Source organism: Columba livia, chromosome 1 (genome assembly GCF_036013475.1).
Source record: "Columba livia isolate bColLiv1 breed racing homer chromosome 1, bColLiv1.pat.W.v2, whole genome shotgun sequence".
NCBI lineage: Eukaryota > Metazoa > Chordata > Aves > Columbiformes > Columbidae > Columba > Columba livia.
The window spans coordinates 97727560-97743796 of NC_088602.1; the positions used below are offsets into that span (position 1 = coordinate 97727560).

General features: G+C 42.6%; 1 protein-coding gene across 1 annotated transcript in view; it reads left to right on the forward strand.

The window, feature by feature from the left end:
- LOC110358182 (protein SPT2 homolog) overlaps positions 1-16237 on the forward strand; it is an 84498-nt gene that overhangs the window by 47220 nt on the left and 21041 nt on the right. Inside the window, exon 4 of the mRNA XM_065049407.1 lies at positions 1-16237. This exon is cut by the window's left edge and continues 43834 nt beyond it; it is cut by the window's right edge and continues 21041 nt beyond it. The gene's annotated coding sequence lies outside the window, so the exon portion shown is untranslated.

Here is a 16237-nt window from a genome sequence, read left to right on the forward strand (position 1 = left end):
AAACCATTGTGTGATATGGGGCATACATTACGTGCTAAAGCTGAATATTCTCCTTAATTGAAGGCAAAGGTCTTTTCAGAACATCTCATGGGTCTCCGGGAAATGCTCTGTGTAGATACTGATGTAAAGGTTTTCTGAGAATAGAGGTGGGAATCACCCCAAAAAACCTATCTGCCTGGGAAAAGTGTTTAGCCCAGCAAGTTAACACGGGAATTTACCGGTTGGGGGCGGTGGTTCTTGCGCGCTTTGGGGTTTATTCGGTTTTGGTCTGTTCTGCGGAAGGCTTTTAACGCCGGCCCTTGCCGTGTACCAAGCCCACAGGAAGGGAACTTCCACGCTGCCCCCGCGAGTCCCCTGCCAGCGGGGCGGCCGGGCCGAGGCCGGAGCCGGACGGGGTTCTGGCGGGGGCCTGGCGGGGCAGCGCGGCCCGGGCGGGGCGGCCCCTGACAGGATGGCGGGGGCAGCGGGGCGGAGGCCGCGGTCCGAAGGGCAGCGCGGGTTTCCTCCCGCCGCCCCGGGCGGGGGGCTGGCGGGGCCGGGCGGGCTGCGCGGGGTGTGTGTGGGGTGCGTGGGCAGCGGCGGCGGTGACACGGCGGTGGGTGGGGATTACAGCATTTCATCGGCTTTTCCTCCGACACCTTTTAAAGATACAGCCCACGACGCTCCTCGGGGATTGGTGCCAAGCGCTGCTGGAGTCATCTCGCAGCCGAACTCGAACTTGATAGCTCGCCTCGCTGCGAAAATAGGAGTCGTTCTGGGGAAAAATCTAAAGTTTCTCCGCGTTAATCCGCCACCCCCCCAGCTCTCGTGCAGGAGCAGAGCATTTCTTTGGTCAAATCTTTTTGATTGCCCGTTAACCTCATACAAATTAATGTCAAAGTACTTTCTGGAAGCAGAGCCTTGTAAGTAACGTCTTGGGGTAAGAATTGTTCTCTTTAGTCTTGGCCAAGGTGGAAAAAGATGGTTTTCTTTGCCTTTTGATTTTCTTAGCTCTTCTTCTGTCTTGTTGCAGCTCTGAATGTATTCTATGTTCAGTATTTCTGCAAGCATTTGGCTCAAAAGTGGTGAGCAGCTTGTTACTGGTGCCTGTTTCCCTCTGAAGCACACAGGATTTTTTTAATTTAAAGGAATAACAAGAATTTGCCTCTATCTAATAGAAAACATTTCCATTTTTAAGGTTCTTCTTTCAGTTGTGAAAGTGCAAAATAATATTAATTGCCTATTCTTCACTCTTTTTGTTCTGTAAAAAGCTTAGAAGCTGTTATAGATTAAGTACTTGTCAGTTTATTCAGTGCTAGTACTGCTTGGGTTTGAGAAAATACAGGCATAGAATGGGTTACAGTACTGAGGTTATTTTGTTTTTCCTTTTTATTAGGCTTATTCTTCAAGTAATGATGTCCAGTTAGTCAGCTACTGGGTGGACAGGCTGGATAGATTCCAACTTAATAAATGTTAATGCACATTATGACCAGCCTTGAGTAATAACGGATGACAGTATAACTTTCAATCAGAGAGGATGCCTGAGCCATTCTAGTACAACTCTGTTATGTACTTTTGGGAAGGACATGTGCATTTCTCAAAAATAGGAAAGCATCTGATAAATGCACAAAAGGTGCTGGGGGAATGCAGGGTTTGTTTCTTGTTTGGTTGCGTTTTTTGTTGTTTTTAGTGTTTTTTCCAAAGAAAACAACAGGCAAAGTCTTAAGAGGTAGCTTCTCCTAATTTAGTACCTCAATATGTATGATACCCTACCTTCATTTTGAGATTTTTTTGTCTTTCTGCTTCTGAAAAACTGACCCTTAGTCTTCAGCCATTTTGTAACCATTACCTTATTAAAAAATTGAGCCCTGCTGTGGATCTTAAAGTAGAAAAAGAAAAATGAAGCGGTTGTGGATTGATGTTTACAAAACTGAACGAGGCAGCAGCAGCCCTCTAATCTTGTAGCTGTTGACTTAGTACAAGTGATACTTGTCATATGTCCCTATAAGTGTGAGCTGACATTTGTTTATTCCTTGCTAATTTAAGCACAAGTATTGCCTCATAAAATTGTTTAATCCTTATTGGAAAAATATAGGCACTTAATCAACCAATGGTGAGGATGAGAATTCATCTGCTCTTTATTTTTTAATATAATTATTTAACACGTACATCTGACATTTGGAAACTTCAACTGAAATTAGTCTCTTAAATGTGTTTGTCACTAAGATTTAAATGGGCTCCAGTATATTTGTTTCATGTAGTGGAGGAGGAGGGGAAATAACATTTGAAAGTTATCACCGCTTGCCTGGAAGTATACAAATGCTACCATATGTCTGGAGGTTTTATGTAATTTGTTAAGATGAGAAAATAACCTAATCATTCATACTTTAAATAAAACAAAAAAACAATAAAATAATCTAAAAATGAAGTATTATTTTTCTGAGAACACGATTGTGCAGTCCATTCAGTGCCTGAGAGGTAAGAGTGATCGTCATTGGTTCTAGGCATAGTATTGCAAAATAGCAATACATCAGGTATTTTTAAGCTACTGTGTGAACAGGAATACTTTAATAGACCAGCACCACTTGTCTTTCAGAGCTGACTGAGCAGTCATATTTTAAAATAAGTTTGTTATAGTATATTTTTAATGCAACCTGCTTCCGAGAACCTTTATTTGTGGAGGCGTGTAAGTGGTTAGCTGTCCTGGGCTTGAATGCAGGACAGTCAGAGCTTGCAGGAAATCAAAGATTCCTGGGCATGGGGTATATGTACTCCTGCCAAACTTGGCTGCATCTGTGTCACGGGAGGACCACTGCAGGGCAGGAATGTGAAAGCAGAACTCTCAGTCTACCTAAATGTGCAACCTTTCTTTATGTGCAGGTTTGGAATCTGTAGCTGGTATGCCCTTTGTGGCCACCGGTGTGGGTGAGGACCAAGTGTTGATACTGCCCATGCAGTGACGCCTGGAGTTGGCTTTGGGGTGGGTTTAACGCAAGGATTTATGAAAGACTGTGATTTGGGCGTTGGGGGCAGGGATTGTTCAATAACAACTGATGATGTCCTTAATGTGAAGCAAAGAAGATAGGCTGGTTGCTCTTAGTCTGCTTTTGAATGGTTTAGTCACTGTTTGTATGCGTTTTCCCCGTGGAGGTCTGTGAATGAGATCTTTAGACAGGTGAGCAAACAGGGAGTTTAAAGAGCTTTGATGAGAAGTTACTAAGGTGGTGCTTTTGGAAGTACAGGCCACACAGATGCTTAAGAGATTGTACAGAGTTCCCAGTGGCTTAAGGAATTATTCACTTTTGTCAGTCTAATTGCAGTGACGGTTGTGCCATGACTCCCCTTAAAAAGGGGATGGGTGCGTAAGAGAAAAGAAAAATCAGAGGTAAAGAAGCAGAGAGGTCATCCTGGCAAACCTGTTACTCCTGGAGTGTTTTTTTTTTTTTTTACTTTTTGTCTTTAGTTGCTTCTCTGCTGTTCGTGCTCTCTCCTACATGCACACACATTCCATGCTGGTCTCTTCAGCTACAGGTTGATAGGATTTCCATAGGAGTGTTTCAGAATTTTCTTGTGCATGGGGGAGTGATAATGAGACAAGGGATGTTATCTTCTAGTGCCATATTTGCCAAATCTCTTCCTAAGAAAATCAGTAAGCAAGGACCTATCCAACCCAGCCTTCCTTACAGCAGTGATTGCAGAGTGGAGAGCATAAGCCTCTGCTCTTTCTCCAAGCCCTTCCTAGCCAGATCTCCAGAAGATTTTCCTTAGGACAAGATAGATGGTTTAGTGCAGAAAATGGAGTATTGCTGGAGTGCTTTTTGTTTGGAAGTGAAGATTTCTGTTGGGTTTTTCCACATGTGTGAGGAATAGCTCTTCAAGATGTCGTTTTTAGCCATAGTCGTGTGTCGTAGCAGTCAAGATATAAAATGGAGAGGTGTGCACAGAGCTGGCTGTTCAGGCAGATAACAGTATGCCATTATTATGCCTGGTTAAGCACGTGATGGCTGGGCAGGTCTAAGTCACCAGCCCTGGTTTTGATTCTTGGTTGGTAGTGTCTGCAGAGGGGTCTGGGCTGCTTACAGAAGTGAAGAACAATGGATTGGGAAGCTAAGCATGTCAGCTCTGTGCCAGAGGAGGCTGGTTGGGAGTTCTCCAAGCCGGGCTCCCCGCATTTTGTTGGGCAACTTCTTGCAGGAATGATTATGCTGGCTCTTTGGAAGACTCATGTGACACATAGGTGTTGCAGGGGGCAGTAATATAGATCAGGTTCTGCTTCACTGCCCTGTGAGATATGTCTTGGCATTTTTGGTCATCGTTCTTCAGGGACAGTTGGTGATGTCCAGACTGCCTCTGGGGCACCCTTTGAGGAGAAACCAGTTGGATCCTTGACTTTCCATCTGTCTTCCAGTTGGGGCACTCTCAAAATGTCTCTGATTGTGTATAGTCAAGGAATTCAGCCTTGACAGAGCTGCTGGGACCGTGTTAACAGGGCAGTGAAAACACGCTGTGACTGTTGTTAGTGAACTGGTCATAGCGAACAACACTCTGCCATCCTGCTGTTGCTCTTTAGTGCAATCTGTGCACGATCCGAAATATGCTGTTGGATAGGTGAACTGATGTGTAGCTGTGGGGGAGCTATAACCCTGCAAATTCTGCATGCAGAAGGGGGATTCCCTTCTGAATTCCCTATCTGGTGAGGCCTGTACAGGCGGCAAGAGCACTGGTCTCCAGACTTGAATATACCTCTGTTCTCCAAGGGGCTTCAGAATTACTTCCTACAGTAAGTAGAAGGATGATTGAAGAAATAGACAGGAAACCTGCTGTTATTTTTGATGTGATGTGAAGCTCTTTCTCACCAGATTTTGGCAAGTGAGAACACTGTGTAAATCTGGAAATGAAATTTATTTAAATTGTCCTAAATAAAACCAACATGCTTGTCAATAATAACATTTTGATCTAGCATCCAATGCTGAGCCAAATTGGAAATTTATCTTTTAGGAAGAAGTCTTATATAAGTGACTTTCCCTTATTACTCTTCTTTTTCAGTGTGAAAATCTTTTGAATTCTAGCTTTTATGAGAAGTTTAAAATACATTTTGTATCCATGCACTCCACACAAAAGCACTGGTGTGTTGTCCAAGTCATACAGAGATTGGTCATCCCAATGAAGTAACTACGAGATACCCGTACATTTCACGTGACTCCAGATATGGGGGAATTCCATGTTGGCCAAACAATACAGCATTTCTTAAACTTTGGGGCAAGGGAATTTTGTAAGGTATTTTTTATTTTTCCTTCACTAACAGAGCTTGATTTGTCTGAACTTTAATAGTTGGGACGGAAAAGGGCAACTGGATAAATCTTGTTTTTCAGTTTAGAGAACTTATACAGAATTACTGCCTGTAAATTTTAAGTGATGTTTAGATTGTTAAAGAACAAAGTGATTAAATTACTTGATTTGAATCCTCTGAAGTTTTTCTAAAGATCTGAGTGTTGTTTGGTTTCAGTACGCTTGCTGTAGTGTGTTGGTTATGGCTTTTCATAAACAAAATAATACAAACATTATCTTTATTACTCACAGTGCTGCTGCATAGTTGCGGTTTAGGTTTTGCCAACTATTTGCAATGTATAGCCACAGACTCTCTCTGGGTGGCATAAATAAAAACAAAGTCTTTCTGTTCCTATCAGGACTTGTTTTTTCAATTAGGCACATTAGTGTATCATTAGGTAGAGAGGTAAGAGTACGCCTCTGTGTGTGACTCTTCTCTAGTCTGAAGTGGCAAAAAACCACATCAGAATAGATTTACATGCATCCTATTAGCTGTAAGCACCCACAAGATGATTAATGCTCTACAAGAGAGACAGACAAGACCGTCTCAGCCCCAAGAGGCTTGCAGTCTAACACTGATAAGACTTGTCTTGTAATTTACGAGGTGTAAAATTAATTTTGTGTTTATTGGTATTGTGACCCTCCTCTGCATGTAATTCTGGGGTACAGAAGCCATTGTATGCATGTGAAGTAGCCTGCAGTGGCTTCATGAGTCCCTGCAAATCAAACACCTCCTGTTAGCTGTTCATAAGGTGCAAGATGAGAGTCACCTCTCTTCCATTTTAAGACCTCTCCTGGAACATGCCTTAAAACAATTTTCAAATAACAGGTTTCAGGGATCATGAGCTAATTTAAATGCTCACATGTGCATCCATTCCTAAATCATAAAAAAAAAAAAAAAAAATCATAGTCCTGAACTGCCTTTTAAGGTTAACAGGACAGGAAAAAAATTTGCAGAGGGCAAGTAATAGTGTATACCCAGAGCTGTACAGTGCCTATGAGTTTTGAAGGAAAAAACCCCTATATTTTATTATTGGTGGTGTGCTATGTTCTTTACAACTGCAATTTCCTCACGGTCGTTCACCCCCTGCCCTCCCAGCCTTCCTGTAGTTTTCCTTCATGGGACCGGAGAAACAAAATATATAATCATGGAGAAGTATTTGTACTTGATTTTTGATCATGTTCCCATCCCGTGCTTCAAATTGTGTTTGCAAGTGTTGGCGTTTTCAAATGGAATTTCCCATCCGTTTTTCTTGAACCATTTCAGCAATTTTAGAAATGAACAGGATATGTGACTTTTTTGAAAGCAAAACAGAACTTCAGTTTTTCAATAACTACTTTCAGAAATATCTCCTAAGCCATTGAAGTAAATAAGTATTAGCAATATATGTACTAATTTAAAGCCATTGAGTTTACAGGAAGTTTTGTACCAAAACCTGTGGTGTTTAGATATGTCTCTAATGATTTTGCTAAGTACAGAAGTATTTTTTTTTCTGTACGTGGATAAAAATTACACTCTACCTTTAATCTGTTTTTTTAGCCCAAGTGGCTAGGTAGCAGGCTCCCCTTTGAATTTGACACAGAGACGGTTGAGAAGAGCAGGTAGCAAAGATACTTTCTAACAACTAGTTTAAAATCTCATAGCTAAAAGATACAAAATTATATTTTATATAATAATAATGTTACTCAAAACGTGATTTGTATCTGAGACTGGTGTGTGAGAGCTTTCTGCTTAGTGGCTGGGAATGTTACTGCTCTGAGCTATATTGACGTGGAGTGATTTTTTTGCCAAAGAAAATTGTTGTTTTCCTTTCTGAAGCTACCTGTCTAACACCTGCAAGAAATGGCAGCTATTTGCTATGGAAAGCTGGGAATTAAGTTTATCAAGCAGCGTTTATCTTCTGGAAGACAGTTAAGTCCTGCTAAGCTCTGCCGTTTTATGCCAAAATAAGGAGCCAGGAGCATTTGAGGAGTTTGGTTTATGCACAGTAGCTGAGAAATAACCAGAAACGTAAAAGAAATCCGCCTGTGGTAATCTATACTGTTGCATTATAAATAACTATGACCACTGATGAAGCACAGATAATGGTAAAGAGGCTGGTTTGTAAGAAATATTCACCATCTTCTCTGGCTAACTTCTGAGAACTTGCATTTTATTTGTTTATTGGACCTTATTCTTCATTGCAAGTAAAAGCTATAATTAGGCAATATCAGAGATTTTTGTCTTGGGGAGCGTGGAGGAGAATTGACCTTGCTTGAGATTGTGAATATAAAGAAAATTTTTTTCATATGCTTATTATACCACCACGTCAGTAAGTAGTCTCAAAATACTGGTGACTACTGAGTGGTTGTGCTTTCTTTGCTGGAGAGTTTCTATTGCTATGTTTTGAGGGACTTTGAAAGTTTGTTGCAGAGTTTCTATTGCTGTATCTTACGGAGTGACTCCAGTGGATGCTATTGTCTTAACAGATCTTGAGTCCTGGGTGTTTTATTGAGAAGTGGTCTTCTGAGTTATTTTGTTAGTTCTTGCATATGTCCTGCATGTAAGACCATGAGATGCTTTTAAGGCTGTGATAATCCACATGAGCTATGCCTCTCACTGAGCACTGATAAGTTGGCTGGGCTTTCCTACTCCCTGGTAACTGACTGAGGCTTGGGTGAAACTGGGTACCAAGTGATACTGGAAGGGAGGGACAACTTACATAAGACAGCAAGAAAGTTGTCTGGCCAGCAAACCTGATGTTTGCCACTGTCAGAGGGGGCCTTCCAGCAGGAGAGTCAAGGGAATTCTTACGTGCTGTTGGCCATGAAGCTCTTTGACTACCTGTGTGTCCCTGGCTCTCTAAAGTGCCCATTTAGTTCTGATTTTGAAGTGACAGATTGACTTCTTGAAGAACACTAGGAGACGTCAACAGGAATGAAGCCGGTATGCACATTGGCATGAACATCAGTGGGGTGGCATCAGCTGGCAGCAGGTAGGAACCCCAGCCACCGCTTCTGCAGGAGTTTGTGTCCTTCAGGCGGTTTAAGAGCTGGGTGAGGGTTAGACCTCACTCCAGAGAGGCTGTTGGCTTCCTGTTCACAGACCAGTTTGAATGGGGATTGTAAAACACGCGTGTACACACACGTTATTCCTCTCAGGGCTTGGCTGAGGTTACCCAAAAGATCTTCCATTTTCATCCTTCCCCCACATACCCCACTGGAAAGTCACAGCAGCTGTGGAGGTCTCTGCAGAAGTTTTCTGGCTGTCTGAGAATCACAGCTTTAAGTCTCGTTGGTTCAGCTGGCTTCCCAAACACACTGTATAACAGTCCTTTCTACAGAGCTTTTTGCTGGGCACGTGCAAGAGAATTACTATGGGAAAGATCTGGAGTTGTTTAGGGGGAGGAATTGATTCCAAATGATGTCTTGCTGAAGCTTTGTTGTGTTTTTCAGACAATGAATTAAATATCATTTTATCCGTACTAGGAACTTGGAAGCAAAGACTCTTTACATTTTTAGCTATGAAAATCGGTGGTTTCTTACCCAGTACAAAAACCCCTATGTCCTTGGTTGTATTTCTAACTAATATTTAATAATACATGGTTTTGTTTTCAAGCGTCTATGTTGGCCTCCTTAGAAAGAGGTTTTGTGTTCTGAGCCCTTTACAGTTTTCCCAGTATCACATACTTACATTCAAAATTCAAAAGTGAAAAAAACCCCTGTGTGAAACACACACTTTTCCACAACTTTCTCTCACTCTTACAGGAAAAGACAAAGGGATATTGAGTATTTTGCATTTTTCATTAAATGAGTTGTCTTTATTAGAATACCTAATAAGGCATCTGTGCTAAAGTGATAAAGCATGTATTCCATGGACTTTCATCCTCACGCTAGCCCTGACTCATCAGAATTACATGTGGTCTAGTATCTACTTTTCATTATTAGCAGCAATTGTTTTGCTGCTGGAGCAAAAGGACATCTAACAGATTAAGCAAGATTTTGTTGAAAGATGCTAATATTTTCCTGTCACAATAGGAAAAAGTAAAAGGAAGAGGAAAGTAATTGAAAGGTTTTAATTCCTGAGAATTTTTTAAATGGATTATATTGATTAACAAAATTGCTACATTTCATGGCAGAAACTTTTTAGAAGAAGGCAGCAATTGTAATTAATTTTTAGTCTGTGCCACATATTTGATGATAGCTCTGATTCATGCTATTATATTCTCTCTTCCTTCACCCACAGCAAAACAAATTTAATTTGATTCATACCCTTAAGAAAAAAAAAAAAAACACGCAAAATTACTCACATGGTTATGATTCAGCTCTTGGCATAAAACCCTGTCCTCCTCCATCCTCCCCCTCTCCCACCCAAACCACCCCCACCCTCACCCACTATATATTTATGTCACCGTAGCCTGAAAAAGTTGAGTAGCTCTTTAAAAACAGGGCAAATGAAATCCCTCTTCAAGCTGCCCTATTGCTTATGTTGATACGAGTCTAATAAGACTTCCTTTTCGCAAGTGCTATGGAGGCAGCAACAGTGCTCTGTTTTTCATGTTACTTTAACAGACAACAGTACTGTATTGATCTTGAGACGTGCTTTCTTTTAGCAGTTTAGCAATGCAATGGCAAGCGATGCTAAAATTGCTCAAATACTCGTATTCAGGAGTCTGCCTTTCCAAAAAAAAAGAAAAATATTTTTGAGGAAACTGTATATAGGGATTCTTGTTGAAATGGAATACTGGAAGAGCTTACCTTAATACTATTTTTGTCTTTTTCTTAATTAGCTTTAATGATCTAGACCTTAACAAGCCTTTCCCCAAGAAGAGATAGAAGCTGCACTGCTTTCATTACACAAATGTATAGCAGTGTGTCCTGTTTCCTACAGCTTGTGTTGGGTACCTCTTTTTACAGGTGATGGCAATCTTCTGTCTTCACCTACTGCTGGAAGTACAAATGTTATGGTTCTGCTCACCATTGTATCTGACGAGCTGTGTTCAGCCTTCAGCTCTTAGGAACCACAGCTCAAGTTCGGTCATCAGACACTAGAAGCATTCAAAGGAGATGTTTTATACGTGAAAAAGAAATGTTTACAGAGATCTGATATGTAGAGGTGATGCAGTCCAACAAACCCAGTGGAAATTAGAAGCGGCTCAGTGCCTCTGAAAGCTGGCACGTGTATTTATGTATATAACACTGAGCACAGAAAGCTTCATGCATGCTGGTGCTATGAATCAGTCACAGTAAGTACCGCAACTTGCATGAGTTGGTGGGAAAGTGTATTTTTAGCCAAGCACGCTAGTGCAGCCCTTCCACTCTTACTAAAAGAGACAAGTAGGTGATACCTTAAGGGTAGATATCGAAGGGGATTAAAAAAAAACAACCCACCACATTCTCAGAGCTTAGATCACTTGTTTACCCAGAAAATCATAACTTACTCACTTTCTAGTTAAATGATGCATGTTTCATTAGCTCTGTGCTTACAAGCTTTACTTTTCCAATAAATGTGTGAGATATCCCAAGGAAAGGAAAGGGGGATCTGTAGGGGAGAAAAGAGAAAATTCTTTTTATTTCCTCGTCTCCTTAACATCCTCTGCTTTTCTATAGGTAACTGTGGATCTATACACACATGTCCATGGTGTATGACTGTGTACCCAAGTTCACACATCCCAGTGATGCTATGTGCTTCCTTGTGGGCTGGGCTCACCCCCTCCGGCAGAGGAGAGTCTTCAGTGCAATTAGCATTAAGGGTGGTGTCAGCTTACTATGGAGCTCACTCCCTCCTGGGGCTCTGAAACCTCAACTGGATCAGGCTTTCTTGCCTTTGTCGTCACCTGGATGTCCCCTGGTCCAACACCAATGATGAGCATCTTAAAAGTAATCAGGCAGCTCACCCCTCGTGTTTGGACCAAGACACAAAGGTGAGAAAGTCAAAAGGGAAAAACAGGGAAACTTCCCTATTGGGAGAGGAGAGTTGCTGAGTATGGCAGGAAACAGGCTCTGCTGGAACAATAAAGAAAAACTGGTCTCCTGAGGAAATAGTCAACAGAGAAGAATGTAGGAGAATATGTGGGTGCTTTTGTCTGTGAGGGTGCATGGAGTAGGATGAAGAGAACGGTGCCTTCCCTCTCACAGTCCTCGTTCTCTGCCTTCCTGCTCTAATTGGGTTTCTGTGTTCAAATGAAGCACCCCTCTCCCAGAAAGTACAACAGACAGAATCCAGCTGAATTTCAGTCATATTTGCGTAGCCAAGTTGCTGAAATTAGACCATCACTGCCAGCACTTCAGTGATGTACCTTTCTGTGTTCCTTCTCTACAGTTGGACAAAAGTCTCAGCCTCTGACCCTAATCCCTCTAACAAAACCTGAAATGCATCACCATAAAATATACTGACTTTACAAAAAAAGTCTTTCTCAACCATGAGATCAATGAAAGCACGCCTAACCCGATTAGCCACTGGCTGCTATAATTTTTGAATGTTATGTTTTAGCCACATAGAAGGGGGGCAGAGATCATCCAGCTGGGCACCAGGTTGGAGTGAGATGCACAGATTGCTCCAGAGTATGCGGCATGGGACAGGGAGCCAGGAGCGTCTTAGGTACAACTCAGTTCCTGGTGGAAACTTCTGTGATGTTGGTCAAGACATTTTAAGTATTCCTGGCCTCTCTTTTCTCATTTTCTAAAGGAGACTGAAGTCTACCATTTCACAGGGATATTACGAGGATTTACCTTAAAATGTACTTCTGAAGTATTTATAATGGTTAATCAGGTTTTCCATTATGGAGTACTTAGGTTATTTGGCTGACTTCAGCCACACAAACTCACACAAATGCTATACATAGAATACTTTGGAATATTTTGCATTTGGCTCATCTGAGTCACGGTTTCCATCCAAAAAGAACCGTAAAATAATTTGATTGTTTTAATCTAAATTATTTTTATGAAGAACCTCATAATAAATGCTTTGAGAAGAACTCAGAGATGAAGCGTGTTAAAATAATTAGGCTTAAATATCTCATCAGAGTTGAAAGCAGATATGACTGCTGTCTACCAACAAGCTGCAGAATGGCAGACGGAGGGCATTTGTGGTATAGCATGAGAAAAGGAAAAGAACTGTTTTAGCAAAGAGAGGACAATGGTGATCATTTGATGGTCTGCCAACAGCTGGCCCTGAATATGTTTAGGGTGGAAATTTTGGAAAAAAGTTCTGAGCCGTCATAAGCAACTTCTGCAGCAACCTTCCAATTGCAGGCACTGAGGACAAGCTGCAGCTTTTTTTTCAAGATGGAGATATGGTTATGTTAAAAAAAGTCATCAAGGAGGTGTTCGCTGGCTTGCTTTCCAGTCCCTAATTTCTTCTGCTACACCTGTTGTCCTAGGTCTCTTCAATTCTATTATCTATCATTAAACTTCCAGTAGGAGTGGGCAGTTCATCTCCCATTTTTTATGTTAATAGAAAACCCATGGCCATTTTGAGAGAGATTTATTCACTGTCCATCAAGAAGATGGAGGTGTAACTCTTCCTAAACTAATCTGATTCTTACTTAAAATCACTTCCCACCTAACACTCATGACAGGAATAAAGATTAACATTTTGAAGTATTCTGATATCTTTGTTCTAATCAAATCACTTTAATCAGAGATTAAAAATATCACATAAAGGTTAAAACATATGACCATTTTCTTAAAAAAAAATGCAATAGATGAAAAACTGATACTGATTTTATATGCACACAGTGCGAGTGTGAATTTTTTATTAGGTCATCTGCCTTTAATTAAACATAACATTTTTTGTTATGCTATTCTAGGATAGGATGTTTTTGTCATTTTATGGTTTCATTGGGCTATGGAATATTCCAAACAATTTGAAAATGTGGTTAGATTAGTTTTCCCTTGGGTTTGACCTCAGTAAACTTATCTTGCGGTAAAAGTAGATTTCTTTGTCCTTATTGCATTTATTACCTCAAGACAGTTGTCGTGTATTGTATTAATATAACGTGAAAAGGAGGAAGGGTGAATTGGGTGTTTTCTGTTCTGTTGGGGTTTTTTTCCGCTACCCCCGAGACCAGCTTTGAGTCATTCCTCCAAGAGGTCCCACTCCCCGTTGCTAAAGAGGTCTGTTGTTCTGTGAACAGGAGGGTGGGGGAGAGGTGATTTGAGTCATCTCAACTGGTTTGTCCTGGCATATGTTTCCTGCCCATAAATTGGGATTGGCAAGGCTTGTCAGTGGCAGGCAGCCTCACCGTTGTTCCGGTTATGCCTCGGATGGCATTTGCTGTGCCCCTCTGATGTTTCTGATTATATGTGTTTCTTTAGGGTAGGGAAATAGAGATGAAGCACAGCTCAGTGGCACATCTCAGGCAGGCGCTGAAGGTGCTCAGAGGTGTTGGCCTGTGTTCCTTGAGGGTTTGTAGGCAAGTGAGGCTTTCAGTGTTGCTTTTATGTGAGGGTCTGTTTCTTAGATACTATTCACCTCTTCTCGCAGCAATTCCTCAAAATAAAAATGTAAAGCATTAGTTAGAATGGGTGCGTTTTTCTCACGAGAGTCTCTTCTGGCACGGAGAGCCGGTATTTGCTAATTGTTCAGCGCCTTTTAATAATTCCCTTTTTTATTGACTCGTGCGATCACTGCACGCAGAAGTTTTTCGGAGCTGTGCCGGCACACCGGTCACCACCAGCCTTTGCTTTGCAAGCCATTCCCAGCTTATGCTTGAAAATAAATATATATTTATACACATGTAACAAACAGGGCTTCCTTCCGCGGTGTGGCGGGAGGTGCTGGTTTTCGCTTTCCCCCCACCGTCCAGCGCCTTGGCAGGGGGAAGCGAGCGAGGCGATGGCTGTGTAAACCCAACCTCGGGGGCGAGGATTAGCGTAATGTGCGCCAGACATTCCTCCCGCGGAGATGCTGGCCGCTGCTGAATGCGGCCGTGTCTGTGTGAGGCGAGGGAGTTTCCTGCTTTAAATCACCAGCAGGCTCCGGCTGGGCGTTCCCGCTCCCGCTCGCTGCCCTTTTTTTTTTTATTTTTTTATTTTTTTTTTCCTTCCCCCTCAATGAGTGTCCTTTGTGTAACCCCGCTAATTCAGAAAAATTCTCCGCGGTAATTGGAACTGCCCCGTCACGTGGCTGCCGCCCGCCGATTGGCCGCCCTTAATTGGCGGGTCGCTATAAGAACGGCGTGCGGCGGCGGCGGGCGCGCAGCTCGGCTTCCAGTCCGGCTCTGGGCGGCCCCGCTCCTGCGGTTGCCGGGGTGGGCACTGTCGGGGGCCGCGGGGCTCTCATCGGCGACCGCCCCCACTCGCCCTCATTGGGGGTCGCCCCTCGGCAGGGCTCGGGGCGCACGGGAGCTGCCTGTCATCAGGAGGCGCCGCTCGGATGGGCTCGGCACGGGTGAGTGAGGAGCGGCGGCGGCGGCTTCGCCCGCTCGGGAGGATCGCCCGGCCCACATTCGGGTGGCCGGGGCGGCGTGAGCGGGTTCTGTACGGCGGTTAACCGCGCCGGTGGGAAGCGAGCGCACCTGGGCGGGCGGGGGGAGGTTGTGGGGAGTGCCGGGGGTCTGCCAGCTCTCCCCCCTTGTCTTCTCTCTTCGCGGAGGGGGAAGTTTCTCAGACGCTTCTCGGAACCTTGTCTGGATGCGAGTAACTCCAGCACGTGTGGCTGCGACTTCCTTGTCGTGGTGAACTTCTTTCTCCTTCCCGAGAAGGTGTGAGGGTGGCTGGCGGTGCTCAGGTGTGAGTTGTGATGAGTGGAGTGTCTCCCGTGTGCAGAGGTTGGGGTTTCTGCCGGAGGGGAAGGCTGGGGCGACAGGCTGTGCTGAGCTTGCTTTGCTATTGTTTTTCATGTGCGGGGACTGAAGTGACTTTAAATCACTAACTAGGCACATTTCGTGGCAAAATCGCTTGCTTTCTGCATGGTAAAGCTAGATGTAACTTCCGACGTGCCTGTTTCTTAAATTCCTAACTATTTAGAAAAAAAAGTAACATAGTTCAGAGATTACTCTCTCCAAGGTTGAAATGTAATGAGATATATATATATATGAGTATTCAGAGTATTGTTTTTATTGGACTCCTTAATGTAGTGTGATCCTAGAAACTGTAAAGAAAATTAGTTACAGTGTGGATGCATATAAAATGTTTATTTCAATTATATTTAAATCTGGTACGTTAATTGTTACTGTGCAAACTGCCTGCAAGTCAGATGGGAAACAGTACTGCCTGTAATGTATTTTAGATCTTGCATAATGGTCAATAAAGAGTGGGTATGTTATGTGGAAATGGTAACTTATGTTTCAAATCTGCTGTTAACTTTGTGAGTTTTATTTTTACTTTCTTTTTGAGCTGTAACTTCTTTAAGATGCATGTAGAAAGCACTTTGGTTACAGGTTAAAAGGTGTCATTCAGAGTATGCTCATCTCAGTTGGTTTTGATGCATAAAATACTCATTTTCTTATTTGTAAGTCTTTTGCTTTTGTCTGTCTTAATTCCCCATATGAAGATTTTTCCAAAAGAGGGAAAAAAAAAAACCCAACACTAACTAGTGTTGAGATTACATTTCTGTTATGAAGCTTGTCTTAATTGTTCAAAGGCCTTTCTCTCTTTCCTAATACAATTTTCGGAAGCTCTTTGAACAATGCTGTATATAAAAATAGAGCTCAAGGCTGTTGTGTAGCTAAATTTATTGTAAAAACGAGTAGGAAATGTCTAATAAGAGAAGCAATAAAAAGAATAGATTTTGAGATAAGCATGGCTTCTAGAGGCGATATGCCTTTGCAAATCGGGAAGAGTGTAACCCAACTTCTGCTATCGGCATCTCCTTCTTTGCTCAGGTGTGGCTGGACACCACCTGAAGAAAGTGCTGTTTTCAGGCTTGAGCAAACCGCTGTGAGGTCCTGCAATTGTGGTGGGGCTGGGGAGCAGCTCCTTGCAGCTGGGTACGTTTTTACTTATA